We start from the raw sequence: 26,717 nt of genomic DNA on the forward strand, positions 1-26,717 counted from the left end.
TGCTAAGTTCACTTTTTCATGTTGTTTGAACATTAATGTGTGTTGTCAGTGTATGTACAAATCTACCCTATAATGATAAAAATCAATGCAGTGGTTTTTAATTAATCTGTAAAAATAATATCCCCTTTTTCAAATCAAGCCGTTCTCAGATGCCTGTCGTTGTGGCGTCACATGACAGAGGACACGCCCACAATAGTTGATTGACATGAGCGATTTACCTTGAATCAGCTGTAACAGTCCGACCTCTTTGTTTTGATGCTGGAGCAGGGATGTAAGTTAGACAAGAATATCTCCGATTGAGTGATTGAGGTGTTGTGTTGCTGGATGTAATAATGAACATAGTGGTCGTCATTTACTCCCGACATCTGAGCCACTGAAGATGCAGTAGATTATGTTTGTTTGTGAAGGGAATGAACCTCCCGATCTACATATATCCGTCTGTGTTTGTGCGAATCATTCATGATCCAGCTTCACTTACAGCAGAAGTGAGTATAAGGGTTTTTTTTTTTTTTTTTTATGAATCTTTGAGATTGTCTTTCCTAATTATGTGCTAGTTAGCAAGTTTAGCGGCTAATGTAAACTAGTTCATCACTCCACAGACAGAAGAGAGGGGCGGGGCGAGCAGAGCTCATTAACATTTAAAGCAACCTCGACCAGAATGAGATGATTTTTGCAGAGCTGATTTTGACAAAGTAAAAGAGTGTTGTTTTACACAACCATTGAGAATTTATAACCAAAGTATATTATAGACTTTTCATTAAGACCCTAAAGAATCATATCAACTTGTGGAAAATGGGCATCCGATGACCCCTTTAAAATGACACAAACCTGCTATTATTTTACTCTCCAATCTGTTATTTATTTATAAGTTTAGATAGTAGATAGTGGTTCGCTGGATCTAGCAGTGGAGGTGGAGGGCTGGTGAATACTTAGGACCATGTGATATTTCAGTTTTTCTTTTTTAATAAATCTGCAAAAAATGTCAACAATTCTGTGTTTTTCTGTCAATATAAGGTGCTGTGTGTACATTAATGAGGAAAAAAGAGTGAAAAATTTAAGGGGGTCTGAATACTTTCCATACCCACTGTATGTATTTGACACTTGCTTACATCAGCTCACTTTCAATTCAGTGTCAAAATGCGAATGAAGAGGAGTCGGAATATAAAATATAAAATACTTAAAATTTTACCTCCAAATGCTTTTTACTCGCTCTCAGAAAAAAGGTACAGTTCTGTCGCTGGGGTGGTACTCTAAGGTACAAAGTGAAAAGGTATAAATATGTACCTTTAAGGTACTGATATGTACTGTTTAGGGGTAGGTGAGGTACAAAGATGTACCTTTTCACTTTTGTATCTTAGGGTACTGCCCCAGCGACAGAACTGTACCTTTTTTTCTGAGAGTGCTGAAATGTGTCAGGATGTGATATTTTATTTTGGATTTCTCACATGACTGTAATATACTTTTTTATATATAAATATAATGGTTTTCATAATTAAAATCATCAGTATAAATTAAAGATGGGGTGTAATAGGTCTGCTGTGTTTGAATGAATCATCTCTTTATCATCAATTAAGGACACACTGCAATGATATTAAAATGTATGAAAATCTGAATCAGGTTATGTCACTGTAATTCACTAGATTAACTGATTTCATTTAATCTCTTCTAAAGTTTGCTGTGATGTTCTGAGCTGTAATACTGCTGATCTCCAGTAGAGAGACATTTCACTGTCTGTCACACTCAATCAAATGACCATGATCTCGCATGCAGTTTCATGCAGTTTTACTGTTTACTGGTTTCAATGTAATATGCATGGTATAAAGTCATGGATGTGGGAATTTTTAAACGAGTGAATCATCAGTTTTAAACGAATGAATCATAGTTTGGGTCACTTTTACATGTGGCAAGCCGTTCAGGAAATAATACATGTGTATTATGTGAATATGGATTGGTTCACTGGCTGAATGTATGGTTTAATGACAAACGCAATTGTTTATAATACATTAGTATATATATATATATATATATATATATATATATTATTACTGTATGGTTTCTGTTGTATTTATGAAAAACTGTAGCCTAAACTGAGTATACATACAAATGCACAAAAACTGCTAGCTTAATATAAATAAATAAACAAATAAGTAAAGGAACAAGAATTTCTAAAATAATTATGTGGAATAATTATATCAAGTGCAGTAGAGGGTTATGATGCACCACAGTGTAGTAAAGAGGGAAAATACAGGGAAATGTATCGCAAATTATTATTAAATGATCAAAACTATTTAAACTATTTTAAAATATAATTTAAATAATTGTCCAACACAATTGCAGTCACAATAGGACATTATCAGAAACTATAGCCATACCGTCACTATAGCATATCCAACATGTATCTGCCTACCTGACAAAAAATGATTTATTTTCACACAAAATCTGTTGCTCCAAAAATATTTACTATAAACGTATGTATTTTATTGCAATCATACACTTTGGGCACAGGGAAAAGCACAAGTTTTTCTTAAGGGGTGCCTTTAGTTCTGTTGTACCCTACTTTTAAAGTACTAATATGTACCAATATGTACTTTCAGTGTACTAAAATGTACGTTTTCTCTTTTGTACCTTAGGGTACTGCCCCAGCGACAGAATTGTATCTTTTTTTCTGAGAGTGTAACCAAGTACTGTAATTTACTATATGAATTCAAGGTGCTTGTACTGAAATATTTCCATTTCATGCAGTTTTATAGTTTTAGTGTAGACTAGACTACATCTCAGAGATAAATCATAATTTTTATCCATTGCTTTTGTTAGACAGCTTTAAATAATTTCCAAATGTGGAATTGCTTATCCAGTGAAAACAATGAGCTCACAGTATCTCAGGTTAATTCAGGTTAATTCAGATTAACCTACCTAATAGTATATAGTTAAAATTAACTTTAACACGAGCAAATTACAAAGCACATCAATGCAGCTGTAATCTATGGGAATGATACATGTGTGAATATGGATTGGTTCACCGGTTGAATGTATGGTTTAATGACAAACGCATTTGTTTATAATTTATTAGTATAATCAGACATATATTGGTTTAGATACATCGGTCTGATCACATGCACATGGGTTTGCTCCTGTATACATTGGTTTGTTCAAGTAAACATTGGGCTCCTTAAATATGCAATGATTTCCTCATATATATATTAGTCTGTATATATTGGTTTGTTCAAGAATATATTGGTTTAGATATATCGGTTTCCTCAACTATGTACTGGTTAGTCTATATTGGTTTATTCAAGTATATATTGGTTTAGATGCATTGGTTTGCTCAGCTATGTATTGGTCCCCTTGGTCAAGTGAACCAATTTAAATATGCCCAAAAACTAGGAAAAAAAAAAATATATATATATATATATATATATATATTACAAAAATATTAATATTGCACAATATAAAAGGTATAGTTATATTACAATCAAATATATTTTACTGTGGAGTTTTTATCTAGCACTCTCTATTCTTATTCTATTTTATCTATTTGTTTTTCTTTAATAAGAAAAGAGCCTTCAACAACACTAGCATTCTCTAATCTTATATGAACTTATTTTATTTTCATTTATTGAAAATAATGACCCTTTTATGCGTTGTAACACATTAATCATTTCCCACTTTTTCTACAGGCATTATTAAAATTCCTTCCAAGGTGAAATGAAGTTTGGAATAAAATCTTATTCAGCAGATTTGTTTACATAGAAAAGAAAGAAAAATATCATTCCCTCAACATAGTGTTGTTCACTTCACAGATATGTATAAATGGGCGTGTGGCATTAAAGATTGAAGTTAAAGTTTTAAATGCATTAAAATCCTAATGCTGATCAGAATATACATTTACTCACTATAATTATAAGTTTTTGTAACATGAAAACTGGGAGTGCAAATAAAAGCTTTTGAAAGTGCAAGATTTCTGTAATGATTCACTCATTATAATTTGCTGCCTCCTACTGGCAGATTTAGTTTCATATTAATGTCATATCATTTTTCAGTAATCAAAATGTTATTATTCTCATGACATTATTTATGCAATTGTAATTTAAGTGTAAATGGACTGTGAAAAATTATGGATTTTTGTTTATACGCATTTAATTTGATTGGTAACAGAGCAGAGCTTATCTGTGATACAGCATTTCATTCTCATCTGTTTAAGTAAATTTCTCAGAGATAGATGCCACACTTTAAAGACTGGAATAGAGATAGTGATCAAAAATAAACACCTTAAGAATATTAAGTTCAAAGCAGATACATGCACTGTGAGGAAAAAAAAAAGTACATTTCTGTCGCTGGGGTGGTGGCCTAAGGTACAAAGTTAAAAAAAACTACAAATACGTACTTTTCAATATGTACCTTTAAGGTACCCATATGTCGTTCCAAGTACTAAAATGTACCTTTAAGGTACTAATATGTACTGTTTAGGGGTAGGTAAGGTACAGAGATGTACCTTTTCACTTTTGTACCTTAGGGTACCGCCCCAATGACAGAACTGTACCTTTTTTTCTCAGAGTGTGGGTATAACACACAACACCGAGCCTCAGTGTTTTCAAGCAGATACCCATGTGAGGAATCTCAAAGATGGTTTATCTGCAGGATCTCCCTCATAAGCCAGAGATTTGACACATTGCCTCCACATTTCTACCTACATCACAAAGAAAGAAAGAATGAGGACAAGCCACAGCACACACTCAACCCTGAAAAATGATCCTCAGCGCAGGTCTGGTCCTGTACAAAGCCACTGAAACACAGAAACTCAGGAGAGCAAAACCACATACAATATCAATAATCAATTTGCTTAAATTAGCCCAAAACAAACAAAAGAAATAAATAAGGGTTAGGTTAGGGTTAAATAATCACACAATAAAAGGTATAGAACTGTCGCTGAGGTGGTACCCTAAGATACAAAAGTGAAAAGGTATATTTTTGTACCTCACCTACCCCTAAACAGTACATATTAATACCTTAAAGGTACATTTTAGTACTTTGAAAGCACATTTTGATACCTTAAAGGTACACATCAGTCCTTTAAAAGTACATACTTGTACCTTTTCACTTTTGTACCTTAGGGTACTGCCCCAGCAACAGAACTGTACCTTTTTTTCTGACAGACAGTGTTGAACAAAACATACTTTACTGAATGTACATGTTCAGTAACCCACAGCTGCTGAATCTCAGCTCTCAGTCACCAGAAGAGAGATGTTATAGCACAAATAAGTTTTTTTTTCTTTTTCATTTTTTTTGTCTCAATGTCCTCGCACAATATGTGCAATAAATACAGCAACAGTGCATTTAAGATGCACAGATTCAAACATGACTCTTATGTGCAGAAATACTCCTTCAGTAACAAATATGCACCATGAAACATTTCCATCAGATATTAATCAGAACCAGAAGTGTCCACGGTTAGGCCTTGCCTTTTACAGTTACCTTTGTATACTGATTCTTTAGCACAGTGTAACATTTGAGCAAATTAAACTAGGCTACATTTTAAGCAAAAAAAAACATTTGGGTAAAGTGCACTATTAAAACAGAATTTTAAATTACTTGTTGGATTTTTAACAATATTTCCTATCTAGATTATGCAGAAAGCCATATTTCAGGTATGTTTGCATCAAGAGAAACCATAAATAAAGTTTACAGCTTTTCTCATTTGCTTTTTACTATGACTGGATGCTTTTGTCAGGGGTCGTGTGCGGGAAGGAGAAGTAGGGACAAGGAAATCATACAAAACGTGCTTTAATAAAAATAATCCAAACTGGAACAGCTGGGAAGACACAATTCAACACAACATAAACTAACATAAGGAAACATAAAGCGACATTAAGAACAGATGATAAACAAGGAACTGAATAAAACTTATATAGGACAGCTGATTAGACATGGACAGGTGTGAGTGATTAACCAATGAGGACTTAACAAGCAATGGAACAGGAAAGACCAAATACGGACACAGGAGGGAAAAAAGAACTAAACAGTCCACAGGGGTGTGACAGCTTTCAACTGATTTCTTGACTACTTAAAACATGGTGAATTAAGCTATAAACCTTAAAGCCAGTGTTGGGGAGTAACTAGTTACATGTAACGGAAGTACTTAATTTAATTTCAAAATAAATGTAATTGTAATTAGTTACAGTTACTGAGAAAAAAATATGTAATTAAATTGCAGTTACTTTTGAAAAATGGCAGCGATTACAAAGGGGATTACATCTGAATTTTTCCACACACCCACCCACACAGATTTAATTGACTTCTTTTAAATTGCATTGACTGCTCTAAAATAAGACACCAATGTTTCAGGAGTTTAGGACACAGAATAGGACACATGCTGATTCAATAACTGATTTATTTCCTATTTGGGTTTATGCATAAACTTTATCTTTATTTTTTTCCAAGGCATTGTTAGGTGCTAGTGTTTTCTGTCATAATGCAAACATTTGATTTCAAACCTAGTATCATAGCTATTAAACATAAATTTCTTGTTATGATGTTATTTATGTTATGATCTTGTTATGACATATAGCGCAACAGCGCTCACAGTGACCCGAGTTCAATTCCCGTCTCAAGGTCCTTTGCTGATCCTGCTCTCCTCTCTGCTCCCAGCTCTTTCCTGTCATCTCTCTACTGTCCTCTCACAATAAAAGGCATAAAAAGCCCATAAATATAAATAAATATGTGGTGGCTGTGCTTTGAAATTAAATTATTACACAGCTCAGACTATTTCGGGGCAACTTAAGTTAGTGCTATATCCTTGATCATTTTTAGTTTGGTTAGCTAATAAAATATTAAAGCTTAATTCAATATTATGTGGACAATTTCTTAATTCTGTCATCGTGGTATCATGGACTTGCTCTATTGTTTTATACAAATGCAGCTGCTGTCATTTTTATTTATTTTTTATTTTTTGTACATTGTAATGAATTATAAGAACTAACAAAATAATAGTACTACTTAATTATTTATGTGGTAAAATGTTGTGTTAGAAAACTGGTGAGGACTAGGTTTAGGTGTAGGGTGATAGAAAATACAGTTTGTACAGTATAAAAACCATAACGCCTACGGAATGTTCCCAAAAAAATGGGAACGTGTTTTTTTTTTTTTTTTTCTCAGCTGTTGATCTGCTGTAACACTGATGTGCTCCAGTAAAGTGAAACACAATATATTACTACTACTAAACCAAGTGTTCATGATCTCATGCAAGTTTATAGAGAAACGGCCTCAACTTTACAGTGATGGTAAATGTTTGGGAGTTTGACTATGAAACCTTCACAATTAAAGTATAAAGTGTAAATATGAACAACATTTGTATTATTTTTAAATGATTTGATCATTTTGTAGTTGTTCATTTGATCTGAGCGATGCATGTTCTGGTAATCAAAGGATGCATTTGTGTTTGGGATGGTAAATATTCTGCTTGTCTAATCAGTGTAGGCATGTTGTGATTGTGATATCAGCCTTAAAATATGTTATGAAAAGAGGATTTTGATTTCTGGAACTTTTACCAACTTGCCAACTCTTTGTTGTTTAATTGCACTGACAGTATAAAGACTCACGCAAATGTTGTTGCCATACATTTGTTTTGTGTTTGTTGCAAAATATATGCTTTTTGCATATATATCAGATTTTTTTATTTTATGTAAAATGTAATTAATATAATTGTAGCCTGTAAATTTAGAGACCTATAACAACAGTTTTCAGGTGATTTTGTCTCTTATCTTGCTAATGCAGGAATTTGATTGGAATAAAATACCCTTTTTTTCCCCACACCATTGTAACGATCAGTCCACTGAAGGTGAGATGTGGATGAACCCAAGTGCAGCTTCATTTACAGTGAAGACATAATCCAAAGTGTAAACATAATCAACAGTGACGAGACTTGATTTGACTTGAACAGATTCAACAAGAACAGACTTGGCATGGAACAGGAACAGATACACACTTCAATACACAAGGAACAATGACTACAGGAGAGCTAATAGAAGTCACATGACAAGAACAAACCAATGAGAAACAAGTCACATAACTAATCCAACCAATGAGAACATGATACTTTGAACAGAGGAGCCCAACAGGAAAACACGAGAGCAAGACTAGACAAGGAACAAGGCTAAACTTCTAAATAAAAGACGTGAAAACATAAACCTGAAACAAAACCCAAACCCCATGTTACAACCATTTTCATATTAGTTCTGAAAACTGCTCCGAAATGAAGAATAATAGGATTCTTTAGATTTATAGATTATTTTAATTGTTGTTTATTTTAATTGTTGTTGTCTCGGTTTGTCTTTAAAACAGCTTTAAAGACAAACTGAAAGTTATAATGTAGTCATAAATCCAGATGCATTCGTGGTGTTTAATGTATTACATTTATATAATACATTTTGTAGGTACTGTAAGTAAACCAAAGATAATGTGTGTAAAAGGCTACTGAATGACAATATTTTAATAAGTTGTTTGTAATACACATACACAGAGACATCTGATCATTTTATGGATTTTATTCAAAATGGCATGTCTGTATCTCCAGGATGAAGATTCACTTGTCTTGATATGTTCAGTTCAGTTCTTAGTTCAGTTCTGTTACAGTAAATATTTCAAAGAATAATAAAAAATAGCAGCTACAAAATTCTACATCTTTAATTACAAACCTCTTTCAAAGATGTTTGATTCAAATCATGATATGAAGCAAACTGACATAAATAGAATGAGCAGAATATTACATTCACAACGGAAACTTGTATAACAGCATGAAATGAGTGACTTGGTGTGACACTATTTACATTTATTCCTGTTCTTTCACAAACCCTAATACTGACACCGTTCACCCAGCACTTTTTTTGTTCTCTGAGGAAGATTTATGGTCTGGTAAACCTAATAATGCATCCCACGTTATGAGTGATGGCGTCGTCAGGTGTTGGAGAGTTCAGAAGAGACTTGTGTTCTGTGCAAAAGAGACAAATAAATGAATCCTGCTGTTTCACTGACACAAGTTTATATTCAAGAAAATATATACTGACAATACTGTACACTATATAGTAGTCAACATTTGACGTGGATCAAAAAAGTTAATCAAAGTTGTCGTAAGACAAGAACAGATATTCTTTTTGGTTTTAGAACAATGTTGATGAAAGGTTTTGATCCACTTCAAATGTTGACTGCTGTATACTCTCAGAAATTCTCTGCCCAAACATTCTTACACTGAATTGATTTCAATCATCCACACATCATTTATTTTCATGTTCACAATCTCACCTCATGTTGATTCTGATCATTCAGACACTTCACGTCTGTCTGGATCACGAGAGACTGTAAATAAAGAAACACACATCTGATCATCTTCAGTTTAATTATGGATCAGTTGATGCAGTTAAAATAAATGGGAAAATAACAATCAATAATGTGAATTTCAATGAAAATGAGATTTTTGGTGGCTGTTGTGATGTAGGAATGCACACCAGTACACAGGCTTTCAGTGTTAGTAATGGACTGATTTACAGGTTTCATTTATTGAGTTATTTAAATGCGTGGGGAGATCACACAGTTGAAGCAGAGCTATGAACCGACTGTCCTAAACTGTGTTTTCCCTTTACTGTGCCTGCACAAAAATAAAACTTTAAGCGTTTAATCTTTAATGCAGCAAAAAAAAAAGAAAAAAGAGGGAGGTCTTTTGATTAAACTAATGCTATTATCACGGGAAATGTGAATGGGCCATTCCACCGAATGGGTGCCATTTCTGTCCCCGTTTGTACATAACATACAAATATGCATAAAAATTAACTATAAAATAAGTTTTATTATTAAGCAAAGTGTCCTGTGCAATAATCTATCTGCACATTTAAAATATTTCATTAAAACAAATTTAAAAACAACCTAAAACACTAAACAACTTGCAATAATGCATGTCCCCAGTGTCTATTGCTGCATTTTAACACAAAATGTTCATCCTTCAGAAATGATTTTTATTTATCATTTTTGTGTACCTTCATATCCCATCTGTGACTTGAATACCTATAAATTTACAATAGTTTAGATGGCATTTTAACAATAACAATAGTTTGGACACATTTTAGTTGTGTCCCTAGGATTTCACTTAGTCCTGTTACTCTAACACATTCACCCCTTCCTAAAAACGGGGAAATTCCACAAGACACATTTTTAACATAATATTGCAACATCTTCTGAAGGCATTGAAATGACCTGAAGTGTGTGGTCTTATTTTCTTTTCTGTATATTTGATGACACTGTAACTGTGGTAGAGAGCGTCATCATAAATATACTGTCCGGTTACCTAAATTATTTCTTAGATGAGACTTGCTCATTTTCAAAATACAAATCTTTGAACCACTATAATTTGCCGAGTATATTCATAACATTAGTAATATTAGTGTGTATTCCATGTGGATATATTTCATGTATTTGCTAATTTTATTCTTTTTCCTCAATGTTTTGTCTTTTATCCACCCTAGGACAACGTTTATGCCCAGAGAAAACTTATGGTTGTTCCAGCATTGTTGTTTTACATCAGGGGTGCCCAACCCTGTTCCTGGAGATCTACCTTCCTGCAGAGTTTAGTTCCAACCCTGATCAAGCGGTAGATCTCCAGGAACAGGGTGGAGCACCCCTGTTTTATATTATGACAGAAAATGTACTTGCAATTTCTGTCCCACATGGGGTTATTTAAGTTTATTTTTAATATAAAAATATTTAATTAAAATTGATATCTTCTCTCATAACCCATCCTCTACCTCCAAACATAACCCTAAGCCTTTTTTCCCTACAGCCTTAGTTCCTGTTTATCTTTATTTGGTCATTTTCTTGTTCTTGTTTAATTTAATTATTAATTAGCCCTGCACCTCTTTGTTTCCTCTGATTATGTTTCAGTCTTTATAAGCCCAGTTAGAAATCAGTTAAAGTAAAGCAGTTTTAGTATTTTACATTGATGCTTAAATTATATTATATATAATATTAATAAATTAAAGCCATTTTGGTAAAAGTTCGTTCAGCAGGAGTTTGTGAGTTTTCATGATACATTTAATTTCATGATTAATTTAAATAATTGTAAAAACCTCTAAATTCTGATGTGATTTTTGTCAGCTGTAATACTGTTGAACACCTATAGAGGGTTGCATTGTCTTTGTTTTGATGTCTGAACTTACTCAAGAAATCATGAGTCAGAACAGGATTCTTGCTTGAATAACGTTCAGTCAAAATGTCTTACTCTTGCCATTGTTTATACATTGAAAGATAAAGTACATCATGAAAATAAACACAAACAAACAGTTTATTTATTTTAAGTAAACCAGGTTTATTCCCTGGAGTAGTACAGATTTATTGCAATACAGTTACTAGAATATTTTATTCTAGTTCATATTTCTTGCAGTGCAGTCATCATTTCATTAGGACAGACTCCACAAAATTAAATGCATTTATCAAACTTTAAAGAGTCTTTAAAAGTGTACAGTATAGGGGTCTCTAGAAACCGGGTTGATAACGACTGCGTTAAAGCTATGTGTCTTATGACTATATGCGTTCCCTGAGAATCAAACTTATGACACTGGCTTGTGTGCAGAATAACACATACAGTAATCAGTGATTCAAAAACTACTTTTTTTTTTTTTTTTTTTTTTTTTTTTTTTTTTATATTAGTGAGCCATTATGCCCTCATCCTGGAAGAGAAAACTCCCATCAGGAGAGAAATGTGTCATCATAGGATGAAGACGATCAGCTTTGTGTTGATTAGACTTGAGGGATGAATGTATTCAGGCTTTTCCTTTCCTTTGACTTTAAAACACTACTTAATCAGGGAATGAACATAAAGTTTGGTGCAAGGAAGTGCTGCTTTCTAAAGAGAGAAAACGCACACTTTGCTCTATAGCGCACAGTTGATCACTATGTCCCCTTAGGAGCCTGATCCTGTTCCTGCAAAACCAAATCTCCAGGAACACAGGGTTAAAAACTGAGCTCCTGTGTATAGGAAGGTCAGCCTCCAGGAACAGAAATGAGCTGCTGTATATGATGTGTGAGAATCTGTGACATTTTCTGAAACATCAGTATAAAGCCATCTAGATCTTCCGAATCTACAAATGGAGAAAACACACACACACAAAAAAAAAAACAGACATTTGTTCATATCATTTCTGTACAAGAATGGTGCTATAGCAACACCAAGATCATGGGTTCAGTTCCCATGGAACAGATGAGCAGATTCATGAAATATGAACTCCTATTCAATTCAGTGTAAGTTGCTTTAGATAAAGAATGTCTGCCAAATGTACAAATGTAAATGCTTATTTTCTTATATAGTTTATTTGGAGTGTTTGTAGTTTTATTTCGGTCCCACTGACAGATTAGAAGAGAACCACATGAAAAAGTGTTTTGTCTCAAACCTCATAAATACTCACAGTTTGGTCTGAAGCCTTTTATGCTGTTCCGTCTAACTAAAATCGTCTTTTTCTCTCCTGGGTCATTAGGTTTTATCTTGCCACTTTTCTCTTTCATTCTTTTCTTGTCCTTCATCTACAGATTGATCCAGATGCGTTCTGTCTTTTTGAGTCATTTCTCCTTGCAGAATATCTGTTGCAAATAATATGGAAGTACAGTTTAGAGTGGTGTAGAATTTCTGCGTTATGTCAAGTTAAAATGTGTTTTTTTTTTTTTTTTTTTTTTTTTTAATAATAATTACAAATGTTTAGATTTTATGGATTATGATGCTGACATTGTTTTTGCCATGTAAATGCTAACATGGCATTAAAAACTTAAGACCCTGCACTAGATTGTTTTTCAGGGCAAGGACACCTGATACAAAATGTGTCAAGCAGAGCTATATATTAAGCATTTAGCCTCTGATAATTATAGAAACTAACCATATTTTGTTTAAGAATATATTTTATCATGTTATGTTATTGTAACCCTTCTACAGCCAAATACACAAGCACTAAGTTTGTAAGAAATTCAAGTAACATCTTGGAACACAATGAATAGACAAATTCCTTTGACAAGTTTCAATGTAACTTTAGTAGAAAGTATAGTACAGAATAACAATAGAATACAGCCGGCATACAAACAAAATGAGAGAAAACCCCTTTTTTCTAATCAAACATTGGTGTGCGCGTTTATCAGTGTATGTGTATCAGATGCAACCAGTTCGGCAATCCATGTAGTCTTTCAAAAGTGGTAAAGAAACAAATGTTTATGTCAATGTCAGTATCTGTTAATTCCTTTGTTGGTAACAGTCCTACCGCATGACTGTTCTCAGGACGTCCAAGTTCAAAGTTCTCAATCAGAACCCTGGTTGTGAAGAGACCCGACCTGCATTTACAAAACAGGTAACTGTAAAACACTTGTTTAAACATTCACATCATCAATTAGGCCTAAGGATCACAGTCTCCATGAAAATAAGGTTCATATTTTACAAATATGAGTACTGCATTTGAGAAAATCATCAAAACTAATGCATTTCAATTTCTTCATGTGATAAAATAATCAGTAAACATTCTCTCAATTGCAAAGATTATAATGTAAGTTCCACAGTACAAGAGAAATTAATAATACATCAATGTATTATTTCTAACGAAAATAGATCTTACTCCCCCATTTAGGGTGAACAAAAACAACTTTTATATCCTAACATAATTAATAAACCATACAGAACTTTATATAGAAAATAAAAACATAAAAGACAAACATTTCACCGAAATTAGCCAATACTGTAACTTGATCTTAATTATTGACAGCAGCATGTTACACAGTTACACTGCACGTTGTTTAGACAATTAGGCTAATCGCTTAATATAACAAAATAATTGACGACAACTCCCCGAGATACACATGGAACTTGATTAATGAAGCAGATCGTTCCACAGTAATCTCCTGACAATATATACATATATATGCATCTGTCTTCAGTCAACAAAAAGACGTGCTCTACCTGTGAGGTGCAGTCTGCGTAGTCTGAAAACCTAATTTGCTTGAATAGATTCAACCTATGAGCAAAGCCGATAGGAGGGACAACATGCAATACAGTATATTGATTGGTTTAAAGAAAGGGTAACTTAGGTATTTATTTTTCCTATTTTAAATTAAATTCTTCTACTTCGTAACGGGGTTACATTATATACGTTTAAGACAGTAGATCACAACATTTATTATTTTTGCGTCACTGTCAGTATATTACTTTTATGGTTAAAATTGATTTTTTTTCTATTATCCATTAATCTGTATTTACACTGCACATATCTATTTTGAACTTCAGAACGGAAATTCATTATATTCTACTTCAAAACATCTGCTGTTTGATTAGACTGTCAGTAAAGTTAGGCTAGGCTACTCAGATCTCTTCACATGATCCTTGTTTCATCAACAGAATATAACAACAGACCCTAACAATAATAAATGCAATACATTGTTTGATTACTATCATAAACACTTACAGTTTAATCCGATGTTGAAAAGTTCAAAATCAAGAGTAGCTCCTGTAAATGTGTCAGTCCACTGTCAGAAGTTCTACAGCTGAGCTCTGTATAGAGCAGCTCACGGTACTGCACTGAGGAGGCCGTGCGTGGGGCTTTATATAGAGGCGGTGTTGCCAGACTGACTTTTTAAGTTTGTCTGTTGCTATTGGCTCTACAGCAATTTGCATGTCAGTCAGGACCCACCCAAACGTCAAAATGGTTTGTCATAATGCTGTCTGACCACATTCTCAGAATCAGCCTGGTGGAGCTGTGCGCATGCTCAGCCCTTCTAAACACGGGTATATAAAGCGGCAGCCTCCTCAGTGCAGTACTGTGAGCTGCTCTATACAGAGCTCCGCTGTAGAACGTCTGATAGATTACGCATTTGTTACATACTAGTTCCTACCGACTAGCTACTAATATGCATTCAAAAGATACTAGTACGCATTTATTAGATACTAGTATTTATTTGAAACTAGTATTTAATTGAAATGTCACTAGTAAGATTTTTTGTTTATTTTTTTTAACTTGTAAAATATTTAATTGGCCTCTACTGTGGCTATTCAGACTAGTCATAACACAACTAAAAACGCAGATCTGACTAGTAAGACAAGAATTGCTACTAGTAATAATTATGAAAGATACTAGTGTCTAATAAATACGCAATGAATAACTACTAGTATCTATTAAATAGTATCTAATGAATTAGTACCAGTATCTAATGACTGCTTACTGGTAATATTTAAATGGATACTATTGCAATAATTACTAGTCAGAAATTAAAAGATGATATCAAAAACAGAATAACTACCACTCCCTGTTCATTTGGGGATGACTTCAACCTCATAAAGAACTAGTAAGAATGTATTTGGAGATTTTCATTTAAACAATTTATTACATAAACATGAGTACCTCTCCACTGTCCAAACAGAGTCCAGATGGTAATACAATACATTAATTTGCTGAATTAATTTGATTAAGTAAGTCTAATGGCTTTGTAAGTTAGCCTATCTTGCTGATTGGTTGCCATGAAAACACAAGGAAAGATTGCAAACCTGTTGTCCAACAAAAGTATAATGATATGTAGAGAATGTAGAAGTGTACTACTTTCTTTTTCCCTTTTCCCTTTCTTGCAGCTATAATTATTATTATATTTATTCTTAAATACTCAGTTTTGTATATTATAGTAGTTAAGTATTATTACAAAAGTAATATTCCTTTTTTTTGTTTAATGTGTTTATTTATTTATTTATTTATAATAATAACCATAATCATTATTAGTTATATTGCTATATAAAACATTTTTGGCCAAATTGTGCAGCCCTACAAGTACAGCAAACCAGTTTTTTTTTTTTTTTAGTTATTATTATTATTATTATTATTATTTATTATTGGCCTTTTTTTTTTCTTCTTTTTGGCCTTTTTTCCAAATAAAGAAAATGTTTGTCTCAAAACCATAAGGGTTGGATTTTGTATGCCCTATACAGAACATTAATATAAAAACATTCAATGTCTAGCACCAGTGCTATATGCAGAAAATGTTAGCGTACAGCCCTGATACGATATTGGTTTTTACTGGAGGAAAAAGAGGAAATAAACAGATGATAAAACGTATGTTGTCTATGTGCTTGAGTACAATGTTTCTTTTCTATGTGGTTTCCTCAAAAACAGTACATCCGTCTCCTTGTTTCTGTTTCCTGTCTAATCTCTCTCCTCTATGTTGCTGGTTTATTAATATTCAACATACAATTACCATACTGCCAGAAATGCAAATATGCAGTATCTATTAAGTAAATGATATCTCTGGTCTAAAAAATTACTAGTAACTAAAAAAATATGTACTAGTTCTATTTTTTTTTTTTTATTTATTTATTTTATACTTGACAAGAAGAGTATGATTAAATACTATTGGAATATGTAGTAGTATCTAATAACCAAGTACTAGTAACTTTACAAAAGACACTAGCAGGTAAAGACAGCTAACACAGGAATCATAACCTGTGTTATGCAATTCATTTCTGCAATTAATGAATTCATCTCTAATTATTGCAACTTTCTCAAGTAGTATGTGTATACACATCTCTTTATTTATACAGCTGTATATAGAGTAAATGCACAGATCTGTACATAAATCTTATGTTCCAGATACATTATTATTATTTATTGTTTTTTGTTCTCATGTCAGAGTATATTAAGTAAGTAAATCTGCTGTTTGATTAGTCTTTTAATGTGCATTACCACATTTTCTGCAGCAAACAAAATGGAGAACACATGAAGAGATCAGAGTAACATACAGACCAAGAGAAGTACAAACAATCTTAATAGATTTTACTTTAATAACAAAGTAGTGTGCAAACAGCCTCATTTAGAAAATTCTAATGACAAAAAAAAATAATAAATACATATTGAAAACGGCAAATTCATAATACAAATTTACAGAGATGAGTCCTTAATTTTATCATCTAAAATGATGAATACTGCATGCTGTCAGGAGCTGGAGCCCAGAACAGACTTGAATGTTCAGTGGTTTTCAAAAGATAAAAGATCAAATGCTGTTCAGTGTTACTGAAACTGATGGACTTTATTTAGTCTGATCACTGTCTTGCATCATGTTCGATCTTCTGTGGTTCATGAGACCAGCTCTTTACAGGTGTGTGTGGATCAGCAGAGACTGGGAATAAAACACACATCTGTTATCTTCATTGTTTAGATACATTACATAGACTTATGCTGAAAATCAAGAACACACACAGACACTAGTAGAAAAGAATGTTTATAATAAACCGGAGGAATATTGTGTATTATACATTTAAATGTAATATCTGTTTGCTTACAATTTGGTCTTATATCAGTGCAGCTGCTCCATCTGAGAAGCTTCGCAATCTTCATGTTTTCACAGGTTTGTGTCTTCACCTCTTTCCCCTCTCTTTGCGTTTACTCCTAATTTCCATCTAATGTAAGGCATAAAAATGAAATGCATTAAAAAAAAAAAAAAAAAAAAAAACTATATTCATTTTATCCTTTCTTGAATGTTTCTAAATAACAAGTCATTTACCATTTGGAGCTATTGAACATTTTGATAAAATAACCAAATCTATAAATAATCCAGTGTTCCTCAGTAAAATGGAAAATCATAATTCTCAGTCTGGTGAATGTGATCTTTTATAGACTGCATCCAGCACCTGCTGGTACGGAAATCCTAAGAGGCAATGGGTTATTATTATATTTCTTTCTTGTTTTCTTGTGATCTTTACACCAAAAAAAAAAAAAAAAATTCTCATCACAATTTAATAATTTCTTGTGATCTCGACATTACGACATGACTTTTATTTTGAGATCACAGAAAAAAATAAGATGACAAAAAACAACTTTTAAATGGGTCAACAGGTTGATTTTTGCAATGTTGATTTTGTCAAGGTAAAAAGGGTGTTGTTTTAAACAACCATTGAGAAATTTTAAGCAAAGCATTTTATAGACTTTTCATTAAGACCCTAAAGAATCAGATCAACTTGTGTAAATGGGCATCTGATGACCCCTTTAAGACGTGATGACGTGTAAAAAAAAAAAAAAAAAAAAAAAAAAAATAATAATAATAATAATAATAATAATAATAATATTATATATATATATATATATCATAACATAACCCATGCCATGTTTTGGCTATAAATGCACAGTACATTCTTTTTTCGTTGCAAATTTTACAATGCCTATAGCTCCAAAAGTTGGACACTAAGAAGACTGAAACTTGTGTCTTTTTCACAAGCTTGATTTGGGAATTTTAACTTGGGTATTCTGATTTGGGTCAGCTGACCCTTCCCTGGGACATTAACATCACTATTCTGATCAGAAAGTTTCCACAGGTCAGAATAGTGCTGTTAGTCACCCAGGGAAGGGTCAGCTGACCCAAATTGAACTCTGAAAGTGTCACAAATCAGAAAACTTAAGCTGAGGACTCAGGGAAAGGTTAACTGACAAAAAATACTGTGAAACCTTTTTTAGAAAATAGAAGTCAAGGACTCATTTAAAAGGTACAACAACAAAACCTTTATATTGTGAAAGAATACACAAATCACAATAGCCTGATTTATCTAATGGCTTGAAAACCGTTATTCACGGAGAAGCAAGGTATGACATTATGATACAAGAAAAAGGGAGCAGTGCAAAGAGAAACACTTCCCAAATCGAGTTTGACCTAAAAACAATGTTTTTGTATTCGAGCAGTCTGCGTTTTTATTGGTAATAGACGTTAAACATGAACTGGTTTGGTCCAGAACTACACAGTCACTTGAATTCACAAATCATGGAGAACGACATTCGGTTTTATTTTCATGTCTATGACAGCGCACTGTGTATTTATAGCCTAAAGAAATCTCAATAACAAACCGCAAACTATCTTTACTACGGTACCTCACCCGACTTTCATACAACTGCGCCAACATAATATAGCAAACGTAGTAGTAATACATGAAATAAATCGTTATCTTTGAGTCACTTACAGTATAATCCGATGTTGTAACAGAATCAGAAAAGTGCCAAATCAAGAGTAGCTCCTGCAAAGTCCATTCTCAGAAGTTCTACAGCCAAACCTTTACCTAGACCAGCTCGCAGTGTTGTCTATCGCGGAGCAAACCTTTATATGTATGTGGCGACTACGGAATGTCAGGTGGTATTCATTTAACACGCATGCGCACATGCAGCCGCACTAACCACGTGATTTACAAGAAATCCCATGTACTTCAGGGAGCATCCTCTCAGAAACCCTGCAGTAATGACCCAGTCTGATTTCCCAGAAATCACGTGATTTACAAGAAACCGTGCAGTAATGAAATAGACTAGACAATAGATGTGTATTTTTCGCTAATATAGTTTTTTTTTTCAAATTCGAACATTTTTTCGAACATTTATGCATTTATACAGCAATTCTGTTTGCCTGTCTGCTCAGTGATTTGACTCAACTGTTGACTCAGTTTGTGTAAAAATGTGAGAAACATGCAAAACCTGCTAAAAACATTATATACGGTTTACTATACTATTTTAGTAGATACTTCTGTTTCCAGGTTTATTTATGCTGTAAAAACACTATTAGCGATACATTTTTATTTACAGTTCTTTAAATTATATTTAATACAAGTGATATTTTCGAAAGTTAATTCAGTGACTATCATTAAATTGTCAACACAAATAATAACTGTGATTTTTGCATTTTGTCTGAAATGACAGAACTTGGGTATTCTGATTTGTGAAACCTTCACAGTTCAGTTTGAGTCAGCTGACCCTTCCCTGGGACATTAACATCACTATTCTGAGCTGTGAAAACTTTTACAGTTAACCTTCCCTGGGTCATGTACATCGCAATTCTGATCAGAAAGTTTCCACAGATCAGAATAGTGATGTTAGTCACCCAGGGAAGGGTCAGCTGACACAAACTGAACTCTGAAAGTGTCTGTCATTAAACTGTCAACACAAATAATAACTTTGATTTTTGCATTTTGTCTGAAATGACATAACTTACAGCAAACAAACTTTTAGCAGTTTATGCTAATGAGGCTCACTGTAATGTATTCATGACTGAGGCATGATTTACTCCTATTATTCAAGGTCAGCTCGCATTACTGTCTATCACTGAGGAACCGCACAGGGTTTAAATAGCGTGGTGGGTATTGTCCATTTAACGCGCGTGCCCACAGGCAGCCGCACTAACCCAGTCTGATTTCCCAGAAATCACGTGATTTACAAGAAACCGTGCAGTAATGAAATAGACGAGAAAAGAGAAAGAAATATAAATTTTACTCTCACTTTCGAACGAACACATTCAACAAGGAGGGGAGAGGTAAAAGGGGGCACAGTGATTCCGGGGGCACAGTGACTCCGGGGGGTTTGTTTGGGTGGGGGGGGGGGGGGGTTGTTTGGAAGGACCACACATGCCCCAAGGATCTTCAATCTTCTGTGTGTAATTTAACATTTTTATTTATTTTTTAATCGGTTTCATTTTGACAGACACCACACACTATGCTATAGCATTGATTATAACGTCAAAAAGAGTTTAAGAAAACCAAGGGGGCACAAATTCAGAGATATTGTTACAGTTATTGTTAGTTATTTCTCTATTTATCATATGGTTGGTGCATCTTACTGTATCACTTCTTTCATCAGAACTTTTACATGAATATGAGTCAGTAGTTTACCTTACTTAACCATGCATGTTAAAATTCCTTAATTATATATAGCTGGCCTTTAAGTCACTTTACTGTACAAAACTCATCTGATATTAATAACAGTTGTCATGCTTAAAGAAATGTATCAAGTTTGTCAGCTGTTTCCTCCTCTCTAAAGCAGTTTGATGACACTGATTCTGTAACACTGATCCTGTAATATGTTTCAGACACATCAGATGTGTGATGAACAGTGTTGGGAAGGTTACTTTGTAAATGTAACAGGTTACAGATTACAAGTTACTTGATTTAAAATGATATAAGTAGTGTAACTTTTCAATTAATTTATTATTATAGTAATGTAACTTATTACTTTTTATTACTTTATGATTACTTTTCTAAATTTCTAATATTTTCAACTGTGTCATGATCGGGGCTGTGGGTCTTCCCTCAGCCTCTCGAGGTCGCTGTTCCCCTTGCACTGCACTCCCCTGATTGTTCACGTCTGTCTTGTCATTTGCACTGATTACGCTCACAGCTGTTCACACTCTGGACTATTGTATAAGAACTCTCACTTCTCACTCCTGTTCAGGTCTGCATTGTCTTTTGTCTTCGTGTGTGTTTCTGTTCGGTTTGTTTTTGATCTTTGATTCTAGTGGTGTTGTGCCGTGTTGGCCTTTTGGTTTATGTTCATTTGTGTTTTAGTTTCATTAAATATTTTCCTTTTCTGCATTTTGGACCCGGACCTCATTTTTCCGTACACCCAACGTGACAAACTGTTAATCATTTTCAAACATTTAAACCAGGCAGAGTTAATCTTACAGTAGTGTTCAACACTGATTACTGTCAGACTTTCAAAACCCTTCATCACTTGAATTAAGATTATAAGAAGTAAGGGATAATATGTGACCCTGGACCACAAAACCAGTCATAAGTGTCAATTTTCCAAAATTGAGCTTTATACATCATCTGAAAGCTGAATAAATAAGCTTTCCATTGATGTATGGTTTGTTAGGATAGAGCAATATTTGGCTGAGATGCAGCTATTTCAGTATGTGGAATCAGAGGGTGCAAAAAAAAAAAAAAAAAAAAAAAAAAAATTCAAAATATTGAGAAAATCATCTTTAAAGTTTTCCAAATTAAGTTCTTTGCAAAGCATATTACTAATCAAAAATTACGTTTTGATATATTTACAGTAGGAAAATTACAAAATATCTTCATGGAACATGATCTTTACTTTTGGCATAAAAGAAAAATCTATAGTTTTGACCCATACAATGTATTTTTGGCTATTGCTACACATTTACCCCAGCGACTTAAGACTGGTTTTGTGGTCCAGGGTCACATATACATCTTTATTTTGCGATAACAACTGGCTGAATGTACATTATCTCACTTATTACACAGCTGCTTGATAGATTATTTAGATGTTTTGTGTCAAAATAATTAGAGTTGAAATATTTGAACGCAAAGCTTCCATGGAGAAATCAGTTGCTTGCAAACGGCAAGTTCAAACTAGACATTTTAGGGACACAGTGCAGTCACACCACTTTTCTTACAAAACATTTCACCACATAAATAATTAAGTAGTAGTACTAGTTTGTTAGTTCTTACAATTCATTACAGTGTACTGTAAAAAAAAAAAAACAAACAAACAAAAAAAAATGCCAGCAGCTGCGTTTGTGTGAAACAATAGAGCAAGTCCATGATACTGTAATATATTTTGCTTTCGTCAACCTAGGGATGCCAATTAAGGCAGTGAATTTAGCTTGCGCCAACCTAGGGAGGTGAAACTCATGTCACAGCTGACGTTATCATTCTTGGATCACATGTCAATTAATGTGTGGTTATGAGTATGTCACATAAGAAAGACTGGTGGGATCTCTAACTTGTAGAACCTCTTCTGTATTATCAACACAAGGTTGATAATGTTGCTATATCAGAGCTACGTTATCTGGAAAGATAAACTGTTGCTACTCTGAAACAAATAAGGTGAAGAACCTTACTATGCATCAAACAAATATGTGTAATTTGTTATCAACTGCAATCAACTATATAATACCTAATGTAACTTAGAAAATCATATACTGATAATATACAACAATGCCAAGGTCTCTGGAAGAGGTTTGGAAGTGATATTTACGTTCGGTGTGGTTGAGCAAGCAGTCCGGTGGCGGCGACTTCTTCCACTGGTTGCACTGGTGGCAGTACAGTGGGGAAAGGAGCAGGAATCCGTTTCGACAGCCTTGAAGATGAAGCGCTGTAGGATGCTGGTCTCCTGGAGCACCAAGGGTCCTAAGATCTGGAACACGCAGATGTGGCCCTGGAGTAGGTGCTGAAGGTCCTTTAGCTTGGAACACGCAAGCAAAAGTACCTGAAGTGAAGGTCTGCTCGCCGGAGCTTAACCTTGTTGCAGATGTCTGTGTGTCTTCTGCCTCTCTGGGCCAGAGACTCAGAACTTGGTCAATCCGCTTTGTCTCTCTAGGATGGAGACTCAGGATGCTGCATCAGTTGTTGTCTCGCTGGACGAAGACTCTGAACATAGATTATCTCTTTCCTCGCAGGCTAGAGGCTCAGAACGTGGTCGTATCTGTTGCTGCCCCACAAGCTGGAGACTTGGACTTGGTATCTGTTGTTGTCTCACCTTTGCAGGCCGGAGACTCAGAACGTTGGTTGTCCTTTTGCAGTCTCTTCCCTTAACGGACGGCAGACTCAGAACTGGTGCGTTTCCTCGACCAGCCGCAGACTCAGAACAGAGGTTTGTTCTGTTGGTGTCTATTCCTTCACAGGTCTCAGACTCAGAACTGAGGTTGATCTGCTATCGTCTCACCGGATGGGAGACTCAGAACGAAGGTGATCTGTTTCTGTCTCTCTGAACGGGAGACTCAGAACGTTGTTGTTCTGTTACAGTCCTTTCCTTTGCGGGTCTCAGACTCAGAACGGCGGTTTGTTCTGTTATCGTCTCATCGGATGGGAGACTCAGAACTTTGGTTTGTTCTGTTGGTGTCTTTTCCTTCACAGGTAGCAGACTCAGAACGTTGGTTGTCCTGTTTGTGTCTCTTAGACATGCCGGAGACTCAGAACGTTGTTGCTCTGTTACAGTCCTTTCCTTTGTGGGTCTCAGACTCAGAACGGCGGTTTGTTCTGTTATTGTCTCATCGGATGGGAGACTCAGAACAAGGAGTGTTTTTTGGAAGGGTACCTTTATCCCTTTCCGATGAGGAGGAGATTGCAATTTGCGCTTCTCCATTTCCATGCTGTGATTGGCTGGTTCCATCAGAGTGGGGGGACACGTGGTGGCCCACCCTTCTGTCCTCCTGTGGAATTTATTTGCATAGTCCAAACACATGGCTAGAAAAGTGTCACTGAAGTTTTACCAGTGCATTTATCACTTTCCAAACCATAACCAGAATGCATTTGGCAATGTTACGAACACATTAAGTCCAAACATGATAGGAAAAGATTGAACTGTCATGCATGCATTCATTTGTCCATTAACAGCTGAGTTTGTGTAAGATGTTGCACTACACGTTGCTGTCGTAAGGAATACTTATTTCTCTGAATAAGTATAAAATGTGTGTGTTGTAGTGTGTATCAGTTTTAAGGTTTGAAAACATAGTTATGAATGGATTTGGATGGATCTTCATGGTCTTAGTTTCACCCACTGCTGCTGCATCTGGAGGTCCTAAGGAATTTTTATGGTTGGTCACAGGCCAAACCCTTAGGAACAGTCTCAAGGTGGGTGAAGGGCACAAACCGCATTTTGACCAATAGGAAGTTCTTCCTTCCCGGGCTTTGCACCAAAGGTGGTCTTCTTGTGCTCTAAGAGGTGTCTGGCTGTTTTCCTGGCATCTTTATCTGATGCCGTTGGACAGTCTGTTTATGTTAGTTCACCAAGATCCAATCAAAATGTAGCAAACCTATGTCTAGTATTGTGGTCAGGGAGGGCTCCTGCCATAAACTGGGCCCTGGAATGTGCTTTCCACTACAATACCATGATGACAGAATTAAGAAATTGTCCACATAATATTGAATTAAGATTTAATATTGTATTAGCTCACCAAATGCAAAGCTTCCGCCAAGAAAAATGATCAAGCATATAGCACTGACTTAAGTTGTCCCTAAAGAGTCTGAGCTGTGCAATAATTTAATTTAAAGCACAGCCACCACAAATTCAGACTTTTTATTATTATTATTATTATTATTATTATTTTTACTTATATTTTTGGGCTTTTTATGCCTTTTTTGTGATAGGACAGTAGAGAGATGACAGGAAAGAGCTGGGAGGAGAGATGAGAATCGAACTCAAATCACTGAGAGCGCAGTTGCGCTGTATGTCATAACAAGAACATAACATAACTAACATCATAACAAGAAATAGTTTAATAGCATCTAACAATGCCTTGGAAAAAACAATAAATAAAACAAATGATAAAGTTTATGCATAAACACAAATAGGACATAAAAGGGTTATGGAATAAGCATGTGTCCTATTCTGTGTCCTAAACTCCTGAAACATTGGTGACTCATTGGTGACTCAATTGCATTGAGCAGTCAATGCAATTTAAAAGAAGTCAATTAAATCTGTAAGTGGGTGTGTGGAAAAATTCAGATGTCCCCTTTGTAATCACTGGCATTTTTCAAAAGTAACTGTAATTTAATTACACATTTTTTCTTAGTAACTGTAACTAATTACAATTACCTTTTTTTTGTAATTAAATTACGTAATTGCAGCCTGCGGTGGACACATATGTGCACTGCATAGCAAACTGTTTTGTCTGATCATTCAACTGCTCAGACTTATTATATTTGGAACATACATTTTGTTAAACACAATCAGTTAAAAGTTTTTGAACAGTAAGATTTTTAATGTCTTTTTTAAAGAAGTCTCTTCTGCCCACCAGGCCTGGATTTATTTGATCCAAAGTATAGCAAAAACAGTAACATTTAAAAATATTTTTACTATTTAATATAGCTCTTTTTCTATTTGAAACAGCTTTCTGTATTTCTATTAAAATGTAATTAATTCCATTGATTTCAAATATGAAGTCCAGTCACATGATCCTTCAGAAATCATTCTATATTCTAATTTGCTGCTCGTTATTGTTATTATTACTATTATTAAGTTGAAAACAGCTGAGTAGATTTTTTTTTTCAGGTTTCTTTGATGAATAGAAAGTTCAGAAGAATAGCATTTATCTGAAATAGAAATCTTTATCATCATTTTTGTTCATTCTAAAGCATCCTTGCTAAATAAAAATATTAATTACTATAATCTATTAATTCTATAATAATGTGTATATATACATGCACACTGACTCCAAGCTTTTGAATGGTATAGTGTATATGTTACAAAAGCCTTTTTTATTTCAGATAAATGCTGATCTTTGGATCTTTCTATTTATCAAAGAATCCAGAAAAAAATGTACTCAACTGCTTTAAATATTGATGATAATCAGAAATGTTTCTTGAGCAGCAAATCAGAATATTAGAATGATTTCTGAAGGATCATGTGACACTGAAGACTGTAACGATGTAATGATGCTGAAAATGTAGCTTTGATCACCGAAATATATTACACTTTAAAATATATTCAAATAGAAGCTTAAATGTTGTGTTATTGTGGATCAAATAAATGCAGGCTTGGTGAGCAGAAGACTCTTTTTTTTAAAAAAACTAAAAATCTTTCTGTTCAAAAACTTTTGGCTGGTAGTGTATATTTTTGTAACATTTTAAATTGAATTCTTTTTGTAAAATAATAAATATAAAATGCCCAGATAAGTAACGTATGTGTTTTTATTCATCTTTAAGTGTGGGGAGGACCTGGACACTTTTCATATCAAGTTGTGATGAACAAGGCCTGAAGGTTAATGTCATGTTACTTATTTAAACTATCAAAGCAATCAACCTCTATTTAGCATTTGTAATCTACTGCAAATGGAGAACTGTTGATTATGTCATTTAAATGTTAACACTTTATGATAGGTGGAACACATCTTTAAAAAAAACCCTGACAATTATACAATACCAACGTTTACAATAATTTTACATACTTTTACAATACCAAAAT

At 34.1% G+C, this 26,717-nt stretch overlaps 2 long non-coding RNA genes across 2 annotated transcripts; both read right to left on the reverse strand.

Moving 5' to 3' along the window:
* Positions 1-11,053: 11,053 nt before the first annotated feature.
* Positions 11,054-14,594, reverse strand: LOC127158302 (uncharacterized). The gene is made up of 4 exons (XR_007826116.1): positions 14,472-14,594; positions 13,281-13,350; positions 12,444-12,615; positions 11,054-12,119 (listed from the first exon to the last, which is right to left on the reverse strand). It is a non-coding gene; the product is annotated as an uncharacterized LOC127158302 (long non-coding RNA).
* Positions 14,595-16,808: 2,214 nt separating this feature from the next.
* LOC127158299 (uncharacterized) lies at positions 16,809-19,142 on the reverse strand. Its single transcript, XR_007826113.1, has 3 exons — positions 18,992-19,142; positions 17,327-17,443; positions 16,809-17,163 (listed from the first exon to the last, which is right to left on the reverse strand). It is a non-coding gene; the product is annotated as an uncharacterized LOC127158299 (long non-coding RNA).
* Positions 19,143-26,717: the final 7,575 nt, after the last annotated feature.

The sequence above is a fragment of the Labeo rohita genome, unplaced genomic scaffold (assembly GCF_022985175.1).
Source record: "Labeo rohita strain BAU-BD-2019 unplaced genomic scaffold, IGBB_LRoh.1.0 scaffold_144, whole genome shotgun sequence".
Lineage (NCBI taxonomy): Eukaryota > Metazoa > Chordata > Actinopteri > Cypriniformes > Cyprinidae > Labeo > Labeo rohita.